Source organism: Lygodium microphyllum, chromosome 15 (assembly GCF_053477565.2).
Source record: "Lygodium microphyllum isolate KBCC chromosome 15, Lygodium_microphyllum_v1.1.10, whole genome shotgun sequence".
In the NCBI taxonomy this organism is placed as follows: Eukaryota; Viridiplantae; Streptophyta; class Polypodiopsida; order Schizaeales; family Lygodiaceae; genus Lygodium; species Lygodium microphyllum.
This window is the reverse complement of record NC_141149.1, coordinates 124,091,980-124,100,815: the sequence shown is the minus strand read 5'-3', so window position 1 is coordinate 124,100,815 and position 8,836 is coordinate 124,091,980.

Sequence of the window (8,836 nt, the reverse complement as noted above, 5' to 3'; positions counted from 1 at the left end):
GTATGGTTCCAAAGAAGTTGCCTTTGTATTGAATGCATCCAACAACTTTGTATTGGATATATGTAGGGTTCAGATTTCTATGGTCAAATTTTACAATATGTCTATGGAAGAATGTAGAGGCAAGCTTAAGTTTGTCCTCAAACTTGATGAGAGTGAGATTATCAAGGGGCAAAAACTTGAGCGTGTGAGTATAACACTTATGAATCGAGCATTGGATCCCAACATCGATGAAAAACATCCTTTATACTTCAGTGTACAATCGGAGAATGAAATATGGTGGCTTGCAACATTTGAAGTACCAAAGGAGGACCATGAAGTACTTAAAGTTTTTTTTAACCTCACTAATATACCCAGTGTTATTCAACAGCAAAATAATGGAGCAGTTTTACATGTTGAGGGGTTTGGGGACTATCAAGTTGAATGGCATCTTGCAGGTGATTTAAAAACATTGAAGTGTATGTTTGGTTTATCAAATGCAGCAAATGCAAAATTTCCGTGCATATACTGCATGCAAACTAGGAAGAAAGGGAAAGATGGAAAGAAAGAATGGCTTGCCAAGGCAGGACAACAGGGTGCTCCGACACGTGATCAGAAAGTCATGAGAAATGGAATGCTAATTCTAGTGGATCCAAACTGGCGCCCTATTTTGGAAATACCACTAACACGGGTTCACTTTTGCACATTGCATTGTTTGGTTAGAATAATTGAGAAGCTAGTATATGAATATATATGCTTTGCATACAAGATGCAGCCCGTGTCAGAATCTGATGCTACATGCAAGAAGGTAGAACAAGTCCTCTCTGAAGTTGGATTGCACGGAGGCCAAGTAGAAATAAAAAAGGACGAGAAAAAATCGGGGAAGAGTGGAAATGTTCCTTGTAAACCATGCTTTGGCGGACCCAAGGGTAGGAAGTTTTTATCTCCACCTCGAGATGAGGAAGGCAATATACTAGTAAAACAACCAGATAAGTACGAAGCATGGAAAAAGTTGCACCTTGCTGTTTCAGATTGGAGCAATGGGGGACGAACGAGGATTGCGAAGGCAGAAGTGTGGATACACCTAGATAGATTAGCAGCTCTCTTACAGAAGTTGGGGTTTATGGATGGTGATGCCAATGCATTTAAAGAGACAGCTGCTAAATTTCATAAGTCCATGGTGGAGGCATGGACTACAAATAGCATAACACACTACATGGTCAGTATTATCACCATTGCAAAAAAAAATCATCATTTCGAATTACTTTGTGTTTCTAATCTCTTTTCTTGTGCAGCATATACTTGAAGCACATGGTCCATACTTTGCAGATCAAGGAAGTTTGGCAATATGGTCAACTCAAGGCATGGAAAGATCTCACTGGCAAGCTCGCTGTGCTTTTCAAAAGGCAACTGATCATGGAGGTGGCATCAATGATTCCAATTCTATGAGGCAATTATTCCAATGGTGGTATAGGAGACTAGAGATACGATACGAGGAAAAAGAAAAGAAGTCCAAAACATCTCAAGCAGAATCTATAAGTAGGGCAATATATGAAGTGAGAAAAGCAAGATATGAAAACAGCACAGCTAGACAACGGCACGCAGAATGGTTGGCAACCCAAGAGAGAGATGGCAAAAAATGGAGACCTAGATAAAGATAATAATTTTGATGCATTTAGAGTCCACAAGAGAGCACAAGTCCCAAGGATATGACACATCAATACTCATATCTCTAACATGAGATGTCTTATAAATTTTCTTTAAAATTTCAAAGGTTTGTCACTATATTTTTCAAAGTCGATTTCGAACTTTGTTTTTTAATTATGAAAAGTCCATTTTGAAATCCTAAGACAAAGATATGAAAATTCTAAACATTGGAACATTCATTGGCCTAGAGAGAGAGGGGGGGCATGAGGGGGGTGTCAGGAGATAGAGAGAGGTAGGGATGGGGTGGAGAAATGAAATGAAATGATAAATTTAAAATTCATTTACACCACAGTAAGTTTGAAAGTTTCATATTTAAGTCGTCTCTCCTTTCATTTTTTCCCATTGCTCTCCACTCTACCCTCCACCTTTCTATCCTTCATTATCACAGCCATGGCACGTTCCAAGCTTCCTATCAAAAAGGCGCCTGCGAGAGCAAGAGCTCAACACTCTTCCGAATCTAGTGAGCGTACTGTGAGTGACAAAGATCCCCTGGTGACCGATAACGGTGGCCCTACTGCAGCCAATAATGGTGGCGCTACTGTGGCCAACAATGGTGGCCCTGGTATGGTCGATAATGATGGTTCGCCATTGTCCAGAAATGGTGGTCCACATGCTCCAGCTGCTCCACCTCCCACTACTGCTCCAGCGAAGATGGAGACCAGGCACAGCTGCGCTACGCGAGATAAGGAAATTCCAGAAGAGTGCCGACTTGATTATTCCTAAGGCACCATTCTCCAGGTTGGTGCGAGAAATACTGCAAGATCTACAGTCAGGGCATCATCACAAGTTCTTTTCGAGGAACCAGGCAAGGAATGTGGGGCGATGGTCAAGCCAAGCCTTGCTTGCTCTCCAAGAAGCAGTTGAAAGCTACTTGATTGATCTAATGAGTGATGGTCAACTTTTAGCCATTCATGCCCGACGTATCACTATTAAGCCCATAGATCTGGTTCTTGTTCGCAGGATCCGCAATAACAAGGATGCATTTAATCTTAATGTCAACAATATGCTTTGAGAAGCTACCTTGTAATTGGATCTATGTTTTTAGCTCAGGTTTGGTTGTAGATTGTAAGGATCTTAGTTTTGGGTTATCTTTCCAATAGACCTTCAAGTATTTGATAGTAGTGGCCTGCAAAATGGAGCTAAATTTTCCCTAGCTCTAGTCGTACTTGGTGCGATGCACTATCTACCGTGTATTTCATAGTTTCGCAATGCTAAATCCAATATGTGATATTCTATTTTGACCATGTTTCGCATTGTGTGAATTTTCAAGTTTCCAATTTTGTAAGTAGTTTTGTTGAGGATAAATTCAATGTGCAACCACGTACACGTCGGTGATCAGTTGTACATGGGCCGATGCACTATATCCTTACTATATTTAGTGGTTTGGCAACAGTATATCTGATGCGATATTCCATTTTACCCATGATTTATTTTTTGTCAATTTTTAAGTTTCCAATGTTTCGCATTGCGAGGTTGACAATACATTTAATCTGCAGTTGCACACACTCATTATCAATACATTTAATCTACAGTTGCGAGGTTGACAATACATTATCAGTGCAGTATAATGCAGTTAACGCATTTTCAAAAAAAGATTGAACCGTCAAATTTATAAATCGGAATCTGGTGAAACTTCACCCTCATGCTGGGCATTAGAAAAACTCATTTATATTAAAAATTTGGCCCCATCAGAAGCCTCTGGGTCACCTGTCCGGAGGCTCGCGTCTGGGGCCCTGAATCTGGGGATTCAGGGCCCCAGACGCGAGCCTCCGGACAGGTGATCCAGAGGCTTCTGTTGGGGCCAAAAAAATTTTGGATGGTTGATGTGTCCTTGAGGAGCCTACAGGTAAAATTTCATGTGAATGGGAGCACTGGTGATATTTTTCCTAAGCGTGGATTCATTAATTGAAATTTTAGGGTTTTTGAAAAGTTTGGCTATAAGTTTAAAGTTTCACCTCATTTTACACATTTCACTTTTGAGTTCTGAGTTCTCTCTCCTAGAAGACATGGTACGCACCAAGCAAGCGGCCCGGAGATACCCCCCTGGAAATTCCATACGGCAGCCACGTCCTCCAGCTCCACCACCACCACCACCACGCCAGCATCGCAAGCGTCGATGGAAGCCAGGCACAGTGGCTCTTCGCGAGATCCGCCACTACCAGAAGACCACTCACCTCCTGATACCGAAGGCTCCATTCCAAAAGTTGGTGCGAGAGATCATGGAGGGCATACTGATCATGAACAACAGGAACCAGTTTCCAAACACATCACGCGCGAAACAACCGGATCGCTGGACTGCCCAGGCCCTCCTCACACTACAAGAGGCTGCTGAAGCCTACCTCGTCGACTTATTTGGAGACTCAGTCTATGCAGCGGTGTATGCAAGGAGGGTCACTGTCACCGAGAGGGATCTGCGGATAGTCAGGTTCTTTCGGCGATGGAAAGATAGTCCTCGCGAAGGTCAGCAAGGATAGAGGTGTACAAACTCAAAAGCACATGGAATGTAGCTTCTGAAGACATTTTGTAAAGCCTTGGTCGTAATGGACCCCATGTAAAATTATTATTAATACAAATACAAAGTTTTTGGCGCGTCTTATTTTTGTTTAGTCACTTGATATTTATTTTATTTACGTCGTTGAGTTATCGTTACATGCGTTCGAACAAATACATGTTGCGCACGAATTCGATAAAGCACTGTGTATTAAATTTAGGGTACGAATCATGTTACGTATAAATTCGATAAATAAATGTAACATTCAAGTTAAAAAAAACAGTAAATGACACGTATCACAAACTACATTGCACGCGAATCCAACAAACATCAGTTTTCATTACTTGAAGAGAAGATTACAAAGTGCAGTACATCAGTGATGCGATATCAGTAGGCAATAAGTACATCTATTCTCTCCTAGGCTTCTTGGAGCTAGGCTCCCCATGGTCAGAGCTATTCTTGATCATAGGCAACAATACATTTTGCCCCAATAGTTCCTGTCTAATGACAGTGGGGTCTTCAACATCGGCAACCATGCCACGGGCCACCATGGAGAAAAGTGGGCCAGACCTAGTACTCGTGAATAAGTAGAGAAGCTTCGAACGTCGAAGCAACACTACTTTCTCCAGGCTGGAGTTGGTCGGGATGGTCTTGAAGGGCCCAGCCTTTGTTAGTGCCCTCAACTTCAAGAATTTCTCTGCAAAAGCAGGGGAGCATGTCTTATGAAATACAATAATGCCGTTGACAAGCTGCCCAACATACTCCTTCAATGCCGAGTCTTGCACCCTTCCTTGGCTACCAGATCGGCCACCCTGCCTAGATGAAAACTCATCTATATAGACAATCTCCTGCAACACACAAGTTCAGTATCAGACTCACTATGCATGGAGTGTGCTGAAGATATATAAATCATATTCATATGAAACTTAACCAGTAGGGCCTCTAGGGCATCGGGAGCACACACATGTGTTTTTGTCGGGATCGGGCCCCCAGAAGTGCCCTGGCCGGAGGCTCGCGTCTGGGGGCCTGAATCTGCCTCCGGCCAGGGCACTTCTGGGGGCCCGATCCCGACAAAAACACATGTGTGTGCTCCCGATGCCCTAGAGGCCCTACTGGTTAAGTTTCATATGAAACCGAGAACATTACCTTCTCTGCATCATCTATCTGCCGCTGTAATGGAGCATCCAGGTCTGCTCCTGCCACTGGGCTGCCCTCGTCTCTCTCCTGGGTAGGCACTGCATAGTCGGGTCGAGGACCAAAAAGGCTTTCCTGCAACCGCTCGAACTCCTCATCAGAGATCTGATACTGTGGCGCCGCATCCTCAATCTGCTCCTGGATGCTCACAATGGCAGAGATGTCATCGATGCTCGTGCCATCATAACGAGCCACCTCATCAACATGTGGTGGGGCATCCTGTAAATCAAAATCTATGAAATCACTAGGTGCATCACGCACCATGATACAGTATAGTTCTTCTTCCCTAAGCTCCAACAACTCTAGCACATCCTGCATGAGTAGATATTCCACCCCCTCGATGGTGATAGCATGGAGAGAAGAGAGGGGTGGCTCTTCGCTCGTGGGCATCTCATCAGGGCAGGGAGGTGGGTGCACAATGGCCAAGCTCTGTGCTGCCTCAACACTCAGATCGAAAGTGATCTCCTCAGGCTCCCTCTCAAAGTACTCTAATAGTGGCCGAGAGGGTGCGTCGATGTCCTCGTCACTGTCCTCTTGCACCTCAGTGCACATAACATATATGGCAAAGGTGGCATCCCTCTCAATGAGATCCATCGTGACGTGGTCCTGTGACGAGGTGGGCACTGCTCTAGCGCGGAGATGTTGCCCCACATGCACCAGGGCTCGACTTATCACCTTTGCATGGCTGGATCCGGCACACAAACTATACAAAAAATCCATGGGAACCCACCTGAGAGTGGAGTCGGGAATAGAGCAAGTGAGAGGGTTCACTGCATCACAAAACGATGCTAGTATACTAGAGTCAGGGTCTACAGCGGAAAGCGAGCTCTCTAGACTCAAGGTCACGCAAAACCTAGGGTATATCTGGTCCCCTATGTGCGCGTAGCATGTGGAACTGATCCATGCGGCGAAGGCGGGAGTGGTAGCCATGGCACACAAAGAGAGAAGGAATGAGAGCACAAGTGTAGGGAAGTGGAGAATGAAAGCGAAAATGAGTTTGGAGTTATAGCTTTTATGTGTCTAGGGTTTTAAATAAAGGTTCTTTATAAAGTTATTAATTCTAAAGTTTCAAATTAAAACTCTTACCTTAGTTTCTTTATTTCAGTACTTTAAAGTCACTGTTAAAATTACTCATACAGACAAACGCTTCGTTCTACATTATTATATCCTCGAATATGTTTGGGTCGCTGAGTATATTCAAGTCTAACGAGAGAAAATATATAATTTTTTAAAGAAAATAAATCTAAAAGGCCTTGAAATTCCCTTTGGATCCAATTTAATATTAAAATGTAATAAACGAGCAGCAGAGATGCGCTACAATATATCATTGTGCAAAGACAATATTCTCTAGATTATAGACCTCTAACCTGCAATTTAATTATGATTTTTAACTGCACGATTGAGTAATTACAGTATGTATTATCGCACGCTTGGATCACAGTAAACTAAAATTTAAAGTACTCAGAAGTTCAAAAAAGGTATGTATTCGCTCTTTATAAAGTTTTTTTACAAGGATTCCACTATCTCAAGGATATGTGGAGAAGCACATTGTTTACATGTCATGGATTGCTCACTACGAGTCCTGACTTTTCTATTATCTAACTTGAAATAGAAGTTGTAGAGGGGCTCACTAGACATTAATTGGATTTCTTGTCTCAGAAAATAAATGGGCCAATGACTCTCTGCACTGACTACGAAAGGATTATGACCACTCCACAAGATTACCACATCTACGAGCGCTGTATGTGTGTCATCTCGGATATCTTGATCCAAGCTGATCCACTCCCCTCGCAAAAGTCGCCATCTTCTATATCGAAAGCGAACGCACAGAGTTTGTCTAGCAATGAAATACCTGTAATAAAAACAAAAATAATGGTAAGTGATCAATGCGACTAACATAACAATTCATCTAAGCGAGACCTATGTCAATTAAATCAAGGTATGCAAAGTAGTAAAAAAGTTTTACCTGAATGTAATATCAGATTGGTTGACCCTGCACTCAATCGTCTCATCAAAATGTGTTCTTTTGACTTCCCAAGACTCACCCAATAGCTGACTCATCCATTCCTCGGATGGACACTTGCATTGATAAGTAATCTTTGTTTTCTTCAAAACATCACATGAACCAAACAAATGTGCAAACAATGAGAATGGAATAAACCAATTAAGATGCACATCTTTGGAGCCTGTGGTGGGTTTCATAGCACTATTGATGTCAGATTTTATCTTCGACTTGCAAGCTCCTGACAACTCCAAGCTACCAATGAACCATTCACCACTAGACAATGGCGGCAATGGGACATGCTGCAATCTCTGGCTTTCTACCACATACAATGAATTATAAAAAAAGATATTTTGAGTGGCAAGTTGACTTGTAGAGGTATTATCATAGATCAAAGAACCTATCTCTTCATGCCAAACATGTATCTTGCCGCTTAAACATTCCACATTCTGCCATTCATGCAAAGTCGATGGATATAGAGCTGTCAATCAAACAAGACTGAATTAGAATACTGCAAAGACTTTTAAAAACAACTCTGATACAAAAGAATAATCAATGATAAAATTTAACAACTTACTGTTTTGTTTATAATTTGCAATGTTGTTCTCGTCGTGTACAGAGATTTATTTATGCGTATAAACATGTTGAATCAACACTTCTGTTACTGCACTTGTGCCATTAAACACTTTTCTGAACTCTAGAATTCTACCGTTCCAATGTTTGCTAGGGTTTGCAACATCCTTGCGCTTGACCTTGAAACTCCCTTGAGTACTTGGGTGCATCAAAATCCAATCCAACTTATAATACTTATCACAAATCCAATTACCGCCATTATCTTTCCTATTGAAGACCTCCACTGTAAGTATGCTACTGATATTTTTCCTCCGTGAAGACATCTGTAACAACCAAATACAAAAGTTACCTATTAACATGTGTATAATTTGCAAATGTTATCTCCAAATGAAATTAAATTTAAATGGATCAATTTAAAAAAGAAACATTGTACCTGTAATTTCTTTCACAAAGATCCCTAGATATGTTGAACAAGAAGTTGACTTATAGCAAGACCATTGTTCCTTCACTGACAGATTCCTGTAGTACAAAAACAAAAGAAATATTGGGTCAACACATACATATAACTTATATAGGCTTTGTCCAAATGCGTTGAAATTTAACCATGGAACAGTAGTAAAAAATGGCAATATACCTGTGGCTTTCTCTGCAAAAAATCCCAAAGATATTGTAGAAGTTGAGTTCTTAATAAATCATTGTTCTTCACCCTCGGAGATTCTTGGAGTAAAAAAACAAAGGAAAGCTCAGTATGCATGTAACTTGTATACATTTTGTCTAAACGAGATAAAATTTAACAGTGGAGCAACAAAAAAACAAGACAATATACCTGTAACTTTGTTTACAGAGAAACCCTAAGATGTTGAAGAAGAAGTTGAGTGTTCAAAATCCCAAAG